A 13778-nucleotide genomic window follows, 5' to 3' on the forward strand; every position below is an offset into this window, starting at 1 on the left:
TTCTTTACTTTTTAACATTTATTTATTATTTTTGAGATAGAGAGAGCGAGCGAGCACATGCACAAGTGGAGGAGGGGCAGAGAGAGAGAGGGAGAGACAGAATCTGAAGCAGGCTCCAGGCTCTGAGCTGTCAGCACAGAGCCTGATGTGGAGCTCAGACCCACGAATCGTGAGATCATGACCTGAGCCGAAGTCAGACGCTTAACCAACTGAGCCACCCAGGCACTGGAGTGGGTCTTCTTGAAATCACACAGACATGTTTAAGACAAAAGTGAAAACCCTTGATCTCTGAGACCACCTCCCACCATCCTCAATCAATGTGTAGTCGGGAATATGCCTTTATAGAGATTTTTCTCTAAACTCACATACGTAGAAAGTTAATGAATAGAGCTGACATTGTGGAAATAAATGAAGACCCTCCCCCACACCCCCCAAATGAGAACAGGCAGAGTCCATGTATTCAGAATTTGCTACAGCAAGGAAGCCGGACACCATGACTTGCATTCAGCCAGCCCAAAGGCAGGCAAGGAAGAGGGGGATCCTTGCAGCAGAGGAGGGAAGCCCTGATTGGAGGTTATTGGCAAGGGAACCTGCAGGTGGGCTATTCAGAACCAGGCCATCGCATGATTGCTTGGGGGTACATATCTGGCCTTTCCCCATTGGTCCAAGGGGGAAAGCAGGGTTAAAATTAGGGAAGTTTAGGGGCGCCTAGGTGGCTCAGTTAAGCACTCAACTTTGGCTCAGGTCATGATATCCTGGTTTGTGGGTCTGAGCCCCACATCGGGCTGTGTGCTGACGGCTCAGAGCCTGGAGCCTTCTTCAGATTCTGTCTCTCCCTCTCTCTCTGCCCCTGCCCCCCCACCCCCCGCTCATACTCTGTTTCTTTCTATCTCTCAAAAATGCATAAACATTTAAAAAATTATTTTTTAAATTAGGGAGCTGTCAGTTAATAAATAATCAAGTCTTGGCTGTTTTGGACCAAGTGCTACCAGGGTAAGTGACTTCCTGGGCTGTTCGCTACAGAGTTCTATTTTTATTTATGGATTAACCTTTCAGTCTGTATATGGAGTCTCTCACTATAGATGATTATTTATTCATAGGTACTCTACATATCCTGAATATGTTCCCATTGTCTGTTGTATACTGCAAATCATACTTTCTCCCAGACTGTTGTTTTCCATATCTTTAAAACTGTTGTTTTATATTTTTATATAAGCAGATCTTTTCCTTCATGACTTTGAAAATGTGTAGCTTTCCAAAGAAGGCCACCCTCTTTATGATATTATAACATATGTCCCCTAAATTTCTTTTTAATGTTATTGTAGTTTAAAAAATAGCTTTGTAATCCAGATAAACTTAATTTTTACACACAGTGTGAGAAGGAACTACAGCTTTCTTTCCTTTTCCAAATGGGTAGCCATTTGGAATTACACATTCTTCCCCCCACCGCCTCAAAAACCCATGTGCTTTCTTCTGGGCTTTGCTCTTTTGGTCTATTTTTTCTGCTTTCTGACTAAAACATCACAGTTTATTTTGAGGGACATATCCTCTTCAGTTTTAATTTCTTTCTTTAACTTGCATCATTGAGAAAAGTATTTTTCTTTATTTTAGAAAGAGAAAGAGAGTAAGGGAGAGGGGCAGAGGGAGAGACAGAATCTTAAGCAGACTCCATGCCCCCTGTGGAGCCTGACATGGGGATGGATCCCACAACTCTGGGATCATGACCTGAGCCGAAATCAAGAGTCCGAATCTCAACTGACCTAGCCATCCAGGTGGTCCAAGAAAAACATTTTTTAAATTTCAATTTTCATAGGCTTTTCTATTTTATAAAGTTATTGCTTCATAGTTCAAGGACGTGGTCTGTGTAATTTCTGCTTTTTGATTACTGAAGATTATTTTGGTCTAACAATGTTAATTTTTGTGACATTCTAATTGGTTTCTGAAAATAATGTATATTCTCTATTTCTTAACTGGCTTAAACTGCAGTTAAGGCTGGCTTAAACGTTCAGTCTTGTTATGATAAACTTCAAATCCGCTATGACCTTACTATCTTAAACAGTTTCTAAGACACTTATATTAAATTCTCTCAGTACCATTTTAGATTTGCTGATTTCCCCCGCATATCTAACAGCCTCAACTTATATTAAAGCAATGCGATTGGTTGTGTAAATGTTCATGACTATTATAATGTCTTGATGGACATCGGATCTAGGATCTTGGGTGCCTCTTTCCTAGTATTGGAAAGCCCATCTGTAATTGGGAGGTAAATGGAAATGCAGAAAGTGGCTAAGTGTGGATTACTTTTACTTGGACACAACTGGGCCTCATAGTTTCCTCAAAAGAAAACATCTCTGTAACAAAGCCCTTTTCCTGAGAAGTAGCAGCCTCCTCCTGGGACCGTCCGGAATCACCACAGCCCCAGTGCGGCTGTGAGCCCTTCCTGCCCTGGTGTTTCTGTTTCCACACAGTCCACTGTGTCCATTTAATTACTTCCTTTTAGACATTTAAGGCCATTAATTAGAAAACCTTTGGGTTTGTTGGGCTTTTTTGTCTTGGCAGTGTTCCTTTTATGCTCTTACTATTAAGTATCGATTCTGTAGGTCTGGCTTTCCTATCTTGAATACATTTTACTATGTGCTTGCTGTACTATCTTTAGATAAAAATGTTGGGATAGGAAATAAATGGCTGTTTAATGGCTCTTAGATTGTTTCTGAGTTGAGAAGTCCAGCGTTCAGCAAAAGGGCGCCAGTTCTCCACCAGCCTACAAGTCTACTTTATAGCTCTCAAGACTGGAACCCCCAGTTAATTCCAAGAAGCTGTGATTTCTGGGTAAAAGCAAGAGGTGCAGACGACCCAGAACTATACCAGGGATTGTGAGGACCAAGGCCACAGAGTACGATCAGTTTAGTTTTTGTGGATTTTTTTTCTTTTGAATAGGGGCAATTAAAAGTATAACTAATGCAATCACAGGTACATAATGGTAGCAAAATTCACAAAGTAATATATTCTAACAACCCATTTGTATGTCAGGCTACGTGCCCCAGTTTTTTATAAAAACATATGGTAGCTGGAAACTACTAGTAACAGTAGAGAACACAGAAGAACCTGAGGCATATTCCTTGAAGTATTAACAAACATTTTAGTGAGAAAACACTCTCTCTTAAAGACCATTAGAAAATAGTAGAATATGGTGTAGAATCAACTGCTAATTTAAACATTATCTATAAACTTTCCAGAAGTTCAGAGAAGTTTTCTGTTTACATAGCTATCCCTTGGTTATTCCAGACGTAGCTTTTACAAGACAAGCCATCTCTTCCAGGTCCTATAATTGAGAGCAGGCCAGGTAATTTAAGGAAGCTGGGAGCATATAGCATTTCTTCTCTGTCTTAGGGTCTCAGTCTCTTCCAATTATGTGAAAGAAAAAGGCCAACCTATGTTGATCGAATGCCAGTCATTTGTTGAGTCCTTTCATATGCCCTGTTCCACATTATCTTCACCACAAACCTGCAATGTAAGTATCCACTTTACAGATGATAAAACTGCAATTCAGATTAAGTTGCAGGCTTGAATTACTGAGCTGTGAAACAGCAGGGCCAGGGTTTTATACCAAGTCAGAACTCCCGGTGTTTCAACATCATTATCGTGTCGTAGAACCTCTTGGTTATATGGCTGAGTCGGACAATAGTTGAGAATAGTTGTGATTAGCATCTGAGCTGGGGGCAGTCTGGTGACCTGGTGCTCTTAACCTGTGGGGACTGTGCTAGCTCTCGGCAGTTCGTGTCCGAGTCGCTTGGTGTGGATAACCCACACAGCTGGTGTCCAAAGTGTTTAGTAGAGGAGAATAAACACGGGAATGCTTTTCCTATTCTGCAATAATATATGACTAAAACGTTTGTAACAGAAACAGTGATACAAATGCTTACTCCATTTTGACTATGAAGAATGCTTCAGGGTTCATAGGATTGGATGACTTCATTATTTATTATCACCTATCATGTTTTCTTAATAAAGTGACATGCAGCTGGGGCGCTTGGGTGGACCAGTTAATTAAGCCTCCAACTTCGGCTCAGGTCATGATCTCACAGTTCGTGGGTTCAAGCCCTGCATTGGGCTCTGTGCTGACAGCTCAGAGCCTGGAGCCTGCTTTGGATTCTATGTCTCCCTCTGTTTCTGTCCTTTGCTTACCCGCACTCTGTTTTTCTTTCTCAAAAAAATGACTAAACATTAAAAAAAATAAAAAGAAAATGACATGGAGAAATACAGAAAACAATTATCCTGAGTTTCTAATGGATTGTGTAAAGACTATCCTATTCAATATTGGAGACACTAAGGCAATGTAGTTAAAAGCAGGGACACTGGAACCATGAAAGCTAGATTTTACATTTTTCCAGCTGTGTGACTGTGAGCACATTATTAATCTAAGACCCAATTTTCCCACTTGTAAAGTATGCAGAGTAATCACAAGGACCTCACAGAGATTTGAAGGGATGAAATATGATAATGCATGTTCTTTGTACACTGAATGGCTTGTAGTGAATGCTCAATAAATGTCAGCTATTACTGAGATGCTTTCGGTATGAAAAGTAGGTTCTGATTACATTTAAAATGGAAATTTGGCAGATAAAGGATAGAGGCTCAAACCCAAATCTTGCCAGCATGTTATTTTTTGTTAATGATATTAACAGGATCAGAATGACTTTCTATTCATCTGGACAAGTGCACAACCACTGACCCTGTGAACTTGGTTTTGTGGAATGCCAATCATCCCCAGCAATGTCAATGTGGGGGCAAAGCACATTGCTGGAGGAAATTTAATCAGGGATACATCTTCCACATTTTTACGTTACATTTTATATACATTTAGCCTAACTGGTTTGCATGGAAAAACCTTGCAACCATAGAACATTCATGAATATGGCTTCTTATACCTCTCATGCCTTATTTCCTGGGTTTATACATCCTTCCATCACACACACACACACACACACACACACACACACACACACAATCTATCTATTCAGGTAATCATTTATTTGTTGATTTATTGATAACTGTAGAATTCTGTTAGCTAGAAGATGTCACTGATCATGAGTTGACTCTGTAAACAGGAAAGAGAAACTATGGTACAAAGGAGTTGAAGAAGCAGAAGAAAGGGAAATAAAAGACACTAATAGAAAACGCCAAACAGAAGAGAAAAATCATAATAAATAAAAATATGGAGACTAAGGGGAAGCCATAAGGAGTGCATGAATGACAGAAGGACAAGAACTATTCAAGAATTTCTTATGACTGTCACCAGTGCTTACATTTCATACTGTTTCCCTTAGCTGATTTCTTTAAGGAAAAGAAGGCTATTGTCAATCAACAGCCTAAAGAGAAAGAGCAAACTTAGCTTGTGGTTACATTAAACATTTGCCAGAGCTTTATGTGCTTACTTTTCACAAACACGGGCTTCATTTCATTTTGCTGGCTCTACACTGGAACTTGAAAGAGGGTTACATACTGAGAAATAAGAGGATTATCAGGGTTCTCAGGTAAGTAGGGCAGTTTATTGGTTAGAAGACCCCACGTTACCACCAAGTCACAGTTTTCACATCTGTACATAGAAATCATTTTATGTATCCTTCCTTCATACCCAAACAACAAATGGGTCAATGACTAGATGTGGTCAATGAGGTGGAAATAAACTCCTTACATTTAATGCTTTAAAGCAGTAACTTCAGATGGAGTGCACAGCAAAATGGGGAGGTCAGGGAGGGGGCGGCAATGAGAGTTTAGACCACCAGTCTCCAGTGGAAGGATATGCCATCCACCCTGCGAACAACAGGCTCCGGTGAACACTGGATGCAGAGTGATTGGATGTCCCACTAGGCTTCCATCACCCAGAGAAGACACAGGAAGGTTTTTCTTTGGGGAATCTGAGCAGAGTAAGAGAAAACACCTGAAGTGACTGACGTTATAGTTTTCTGAAATACAGCCCACCCAGATCACACAATGGTGAAGCTCAGAGTTCACAAGCCTTGCACAGGTGTTCAGATCTTCCACCCAGGGAAAAATCTCCAAGACAGAAGATAAAAACCAGGACAGGGAAAAGAACAACTGGACAGAAAAAGAAACAGGTGATGAAAAATAAAATTTCCAAATCCTATTATGAATATTTTAGAGAGTGAAACTGAGAAATTGAGAACAAGATGCTAGAAAGATAACATCCAGAAAAAAAAAGATTCTTTTAAATTTTTTATTTTAGGGAGAGAGGGAGAGAGAGCACAAGCAGGGGGAGAGGGGTATAGGAGGAGAAAGAGAGAGAGGATCTTAAGCAGGCTCCATGCTCAGTGAGGAGCCTGACTTGGGGCTTGATCTCACAACCCTGGGATCATGACCTGAGCTGAAATCAAGAGTCTAAAACTCAACCAACCAAGTCACCCAGGCACCCCAAAAGTTTTATTTTTAGAGATTAAAAACTGAAAAACTTTGTGAGGAGTTGAAAACAAAGTTAGAGAAATAGAAAGTAAAGCAAAAATAACAAAAATAGGTGAGAAGAGATAATAAATTTAGAAAACATTCCAGAAAATCTAATACATATAAAATAAAAGAAATTTAAAAGGAACAAGAATGAGCCATTTGCAACAATATAGATGGAACTAGAGTGTTAGTATGCTAGCAAAATAAACTGGTCAGAGAAAGACAAATACCACATGATTTCACTCAGATGCGGAATTTAAGAAACAAAACAGATGAACATAGGGGAAGGGATAGAAACACAAAATAAGATAAAAACAGAGGGAAGCAGGCCACAAAGACTCCTAAAGATAGAGAACAAACTGAAGGTTGATGGAGGGGAGGGGACTGTGGGATGTGAATGGGTGACAGGCATTCAGGAGGGCACTTGTGAAGGTATTGTATGTAAGTGACGAAGCACTCAATTCCATTCCTGAAACCAAATACTATGCTATATGTTAACTAAATTGAATTTAAAGAAAAAACTTGAAAGAAATTAAATAGCTTGTATTTAAAGATAAATAACTTGTATTTTTTTTTAAAAAAAAAAAGCAAAAGAACAAGAACAGAGAAAATGGAAGATAGGAAATCATAAGCAAATGATTGAAGGCATCTCTCCAGGACTAAAGGTCATGAATGTCTGGATTAAAAGGGCTACTAGATGGCCCAAATGCCAAACGCCAGTAGGTCTACATAAGGCACATCATTGTGAAATTTTAGAACTGGGTACAGGAAAGATTCTCAAGGCGTCCAGATGGAAAAACAAATCATATACAAAGTGTGAAATATCATATCAACTTTGTAAGCTAGAAAAATGGAGAATTCCTTCAAAACTCAAAAAGACTATTATTCCTAGGTAGAATTGAATACAGAGCAAAAGCATCAATCAAAGGAGAGGATAAGTACAGATGATATCATATATATCATCATTTTCCAGAAAATGTGATTCACCCAAACTGAGGGAGCAGGAGAAAAACGTGGACCACAGAAAGCAGGGAAAGCAGGAAACACAGAAGAGAGGGGAAAAGGAACCTTTGGGACAACAGTGAGGAGGGACTCCAAGAAGGATGTTCTGTACCTATTACACAGGGTAAACAGGCCATAGCTTTAGATGGAAAATCTGTAGCCAGGACAGTGCAGAGTGCTTTTCTCTGTAGTGGACCTTCCCCCAACCCAGAGGGAAGAGACAGGTATAGGGAAAGTCACTGAAATGGCTGATAAGATCCACGATGGTCCATGACTGAGAATGAATGATGACATAATAAAAAATTATGGTTTCTGGGGCATCTGGGTGGCTCAGTTGGTTAAGCGTCTGACTTTGGTTCAGGTCATGATCTCACATTTCGTGCGTTCAAGCCCCGCATCGGGCTCTGCGCTAACAACTCAGAGCCTGGAGCCTGCTTTGGATTCTGTGTCTCCCTCTCTCTTTGCACTCCCCCACTAGTGCTTTGTCTCTCTCTGTCCTTCAAAAATAAATAAATGTTAAAAAAATTTTTAATTTAAAAAATTATGGTTTACATGAAATATTGATGTCACTTTTTTAATTGAAATCTTGGTAAGAGCTTGTGGCTCCTATATACAAGAATGAAGAAAAAAACATAATTCTGCCTGAGTAAGAATAAATCTCCCTTATATCCAATCCATCAGACTTCTACTCTGTTTCTCTAGGGATGAGGGTATCCTTCTGGGATTGTGATGGTTGCCCCTTTTATTTTGAGAGATCATAATAATTATGCATATTAGAAGCTGGACTGTATCAAAATCAATGCTGTCAGGAGATCTGGAAGGCTGGGAACATCTTCCCCTAATGGAGCAGTCGGGTGAGAAGAGGCTCCTTATAAAATAGGACAAGGTCTGTAGCTCAGTTCTACTTTAAGGAATCCCCTGTTGTTTACATGGAGAACTATGTCAAAGAACACAGAAACATTGTTTTTCACTTTGACAACTGATGTGTTCTGTGTGACTCTGATTTTCAATTCAATTCTGGGAGATTTCTGACTGTCACTCCTCACACAGGGCACTCCAAAAGCATGTCTTTTGTTTATTAATCTTAAGATCTAGAATTCTAGGGGCGCCTGGGGGGCTCAGTCGGTCAAGCGTCCAGCTTTGGCTCAGGTCATGATCTCACAGTTCACGGGTTCCAGCTCCACTTCAGGCTCTGTGCTGAGGCTCAGAGCCTGGAGCCTGTCATATTCTATCCCCCTCTCCCCCGCCTCTTCCCCGACTCGTGCTCTGTCCCTCTTTCTCTCTCAAAAAAAACCATTAAAAATGATTTTAAAAATCCAGAATTCTAGTGATTTTGTCAAAGAAATATACAGTTATTAGACTGTTCTGGTATGCTTTGTTTTTTATAAATTAATGGTACTCAGTTTAACTATGGCCCCGTGTTTAGAGTATGTACGTGCTTGGGATGATATTTGCAGCAGGGAGTGTCTTTGAGAATGTCGCCGGTGAGGTCCCATCGGGAGGACCTGTCATGGCCCCCATCAGCCACAAGGGCGACCTGTAAGCAGAACACGAATCCACACCTGTGACCACGAGTATTCTGTCTTCTTAACTGATTTTGACTCATGCTCTCCCTCAGACAATTTGAACAGTGCTGTCAGAATCCATCTATTCAATTCATTAAAGTCTTCTCTCCTCAATTTTTGTGCCATGATTTGACAGATAAACTAACAATAACAGATGGTTATTACTGAAATGAAAATGACTGTTCTTTACTTTGGTTTATAAAAGTTACTAATGAAGTTCAAAGACAATTTTTGTTTTGTTAAAGGAAAAATTGTTTTCAGTTTATTTTCACGTGACTAGGATAGATCAGAAATAGTTCAGTTGCAGTTTACTTGAATTAATTGCTTATGTGGAGAACTTGCAAAGTCATTTCTGCATTTATGTTTTATGGTCCTAATCCTACCGTTAGATTTAAAAAGAATTGTATTTCATTGCTGATATCATCTGTGGTTTATCCTCAAGAAAATGGTATTTGTCATAAGCAATTCTGCATAGTGTCTCTGGTTTATCTAGAAAACATGCCACCTAATACTTATATTCAGTTGATAATAAACAAAGAAAACTAGACCATTGTGATACCATCGGACAGTAACTGTTATAAAGCATGTGCATTAAAATATATATTGGAAATTACTTAAAATTTTTTTTCAATGTTTATTTATTTTTGAGAGAGACAGACCTGAGTGGGGCAGGGGGCAGAGAGAGGAGACACAGAATCCAAAGTAGACTCCAGGCTCTGAGCTAGCTGTCAGCACAGATCCCCACGTGGGGCTTGAACCCACGAACCGTGAGATCATGGCCTGAGCCGAAGTGAGCCACTTAGCCAAGTGAGCCACCCAGGTACCCCTGGAAGTTTCTTTTAAAGATGTAAGAGCTTTTAGTGCCATCTGCTTTGCATTAACCCAGTAAAACGCCTATCTGATGTACTACTCACTATTTTGAGTACCATTTGGTAGTCTCTAAATTTCTGAATATCGGCTTTGAATCTTACAATGTGAATGAAGTTAAAAATCATACAGTTGGTTATGTAACTTACAGTCATATACTTCAGGTGTGAAAAATAAAGGCAACTTTACTTTTTAATTCTGAACTCAGAATAGAATGCTTCTGTTTCTTACTCAGCCAAATAGCAGGAACTTTTTTATCCAGTTACTTTCAGGCAATCTGTGCTACTTATAGATTCGATCTCAAGTGTCTTTGGTAAATACATCTGGGATTTCCACTTCCTTTTTATTCTCTTTCTTCTCGCAGGGTTGAATGATGTTCAGGGGTGGGACTGAGAGAGTCATGTGGTTTTACTCCCCATGTGCAAAGGGTACTTGAGCATATCACATGGTCGGGTGAGTATCTGTAGGTCTGTGTGTAAATACTCGGGGAGCAGGTACCCCTGCTTAATGCATGACTCTGTTGATGGCACTACCACTTTGGATCGGGTTGGAAAGGATGATTTTATGAAACATATTTTGGAATACAGACTGTGCGTCTAATTTAAAGATCCTAGAGTATGTAAGGCGGCTGAGGAGATGTCAAGTTCCTGGTTGCCCTTTTGTCAAAAAGTTCTAGGTTTGTCACGGAAGGAAAAACACTGCTGAGGGAGGCTGAAGGGCTCCATTAATGTTAAGATGAGATGCTTTGAATAATCAGGCCATATATATATGCATATATGAATTCATGAATTTACATATTAATAAAGAACTCTATATTAATATATATGGTATACATATGCATACCAATTATTTTACATATTATATACATATGGGCATATATGATTTTACATATTAATATACCCACTGTATTCCTATTGTTTGGATTTAAAGCATTTTTACTTATATCTCTATATTTGTTTGAAACTTTATAAGATTATACAGGTATGTATAAGTCATATACTCACACAAAGCAATTAATGCTATCCATTCCAACATTTTCCCCATTATTCAAGATAGTTAGGTGAGATATGTTCTTGGAATACCATGAGTCTAGAAGAAAACTTTGGTGAGACTCCTGTGAATAATCTTGTCACTTCCCCATTGCAGTGCTGTGAAATCCATAAAGGAGGTGTTAGAGTCTTCCCACTTCTCATTTCACACTTGTACAACCTCACCCACTCACCCCAGAAGTGTTTCTAATGGGAGCTGTGCACCACCCCCCTTCCCGGCCTCTCCTACTGTCCGTTCAGCACTGCCTCTCCTCAGGTCTTCAGTGTCCTCTGAGGATCTGTGGCCTGGCTCAAACATGAGTGACCCTTGTGCTCTTCTGTCCTATCTTGTGTGTGCAAAGTGGACACAAAGAGATAAAAGAGAATAAGACTCCAAACAACCCAACCACGTGCAAGCCTACAGCCAATGGGCTGCAGTGGAAAATTCCCTAAGGGCTGTGAGCCTCATCTTCTAAACTAATCTCAGAAAGTCTGGCGTCAGGAGGTCACACGCTCTTGCCCCACACCCCAACCTCTCAGGCTTTCAAGTTTTCTTCACCTGATTATACACAAGGGAGGAGAAAGGGAACACTATCATCACTGTCCTGCCTTCATGGCACTTTTTAAAGAGCAAAATCATGGAGAAAGTGAGGCCTGCAGGTGACAGGGAATTTCTGGCCATCCTATTGGAACCTAAACCCTTCAGAAATAACATCATCTTTTCCAGAATGCCAATTTTGCCTTCCTTGCATCAATATATAAATCATTAGTACTCTATGCAAAGGGGCTTTTTTTTTCTCCCAACAATCAGAACTCCAATGGTTTATTTGTTATTGCTGAAAGAGTGTGGATTTTGGAAGTTATAGGCGTACTGAATCACTCTGCTTCATTAGCACATTTAGAGTGACTGCAGAAGCTAGCTGGCAGGGCTTTGGAAGACTTGATAGAGTATCTCTGAAGGAGGTTGAGTCCCTTTACTCCAGGAGTGAAGAAAATTGGGGTGTCCCTATGCTACTATTACTCATATCGTGGAGGAGGCTGGGTGCCATGACTGGTTGCCAGTGCTGGTGTTTGGGTCCCTTCACCAGGACCACTATTTCCCATAGCATAGAAAGGGTTCTTGTGAATGCAACCATGCTAAAGCTTGTGTTCTTTTTTCTGTTAGCTATCCAAGGGCCTGTTTGTTGATCCCCACATGCACCTAACCAACAGTAACCGAGCCGGAATGGGTGCAAGTATCTAAAGAATTAGACACAAAGCAGTGTTTCCAGATAGATTTCAATATCACATGGCCATGCAGAAGGGTCAAATTTTCTTCTCTGCTCTGCAAATCATTTTACCTTCTTACCTGAAGAGAGAGAGAGAATGAGAGAGAGAGAGAGAGAGAGAGAGAGAGAGAGAGAGAGAGAGAGAGGCTTATATTTCCCACCTCAGCTACAAAGTAATTACTGAAATAAATGACTTCTAAATGAATCTGCAAGAATAAATGAGACATTTCAAGCAATAAATAGTGAATTCTGGCAGAAAGAGTTTCTCTCATCAGAAAAGTCAGGGAATATAATTAAAAATGTGAGGAACCAACCCCTTTAGATATTTTGGATATATATTTATGAAGTGTATTTATGGCCACTATGTCCCTTTTTCTAAATACATTTCAAAATTCTTCCTGAAAGCTTGCTTAAATAAATATATATTTATGCATGGCAAAAAAAAAAGAGAATTCTTGTTATTACTTGCATCTAGGAAAAAAAACGCATTTATAACATAAGATCTATTTAAATATCTATTCTTGGGGATCCTGGATGGCTCAGTTGGTTAGGCGTCTGACTCTTGACTTCAGCTTAGGCCATGATCTCACCGTTCATGAGATTCTCTCTCTCTCAAAATAAATAAACATTTAAAACATATATCTATTTTCATTGCTAATCATTTGTTTATTTAAAAATATTCTGTCTTCATTAAAATTTTGAGTAGTCATAGGAATTTAATAGCAGTGACAAATTCAGTTAATTATCTCAAATATTTATACTTATAATAAAAGCAAACGTTTTTGCTTAACCAGAAAATTGTTTGCTCTTTTAATCACAGGAATACAAACGGAACAGTAATTTGAGACTTATCTCACTACTTTTCCTTGATATGGTCATTGACCACTCTTGTCTTTGGCTGCGACACATATTTAAGAAACATTTACAGGGCGCCTGGGTGGCTCAGCCAGTTGAGCGTCTGGCTTCAGCTCACGTCACGATCTCACAGTTGGTGGGTTCGAGCCCCGCATCGGGCTCTGTGCTGACAGCTAGCTCAGAGCCTGGAGCCTGCTTCAGATTCTGTATCTCCCTCTCTCTCTGCCCCTCCCCTGCTCACACTGTCTCTCTCTGTCTCTCAAAAATAAATAAAAACATCTAAAAAAAATTGAAAACAGAAACATTTGCATATGCCTTTATTAGAGACCACACCAGAAACATTCACTAAGCCTGACTACACTACAAGCTCCTCGAATGGCAAATTGGTATTTTTCCCCCTTTCTCATTGCAGCTAATGACCTACCTGAGACTGAGCCACTTATACAAGAAAAATTTCTTAACTTTTGATATTACAAGTATAATGGGTTGAAATTCATGAATTGACTAATTACAGTCATAAGCCCATGCAGAGCTGAAGCATATGGCCAATATGATGAAGTTCAGATAATTACAGCATTATTTAAATAAGTTCAACAGAGATTCCAGGTTTTTCATTATTTATAATTATAATGCTAAGAGGCCCCTTGCAATCATAACCTTAAAATATTGCCATGTACACTATTTACCATGAATATTTTTCACTTAAAATCTGTGTGTATAGCCGTTACTAT

This window comes from Suricata suricatta, chromosome 6 (genome assembly GCF_006229205.1).
Source record: "Suricata suricatta isolate VVHF042 chromosome 6, meerkat_22Aug2017_6uvM2_HiC, whole genome shotgun sequence".
Classification (NCBI taxonomy): Eukaryota; Metazoa; Chordata; class Mammalia; order Carnivora; family Herpestidae; genus Suricata; species Suricata suricatta.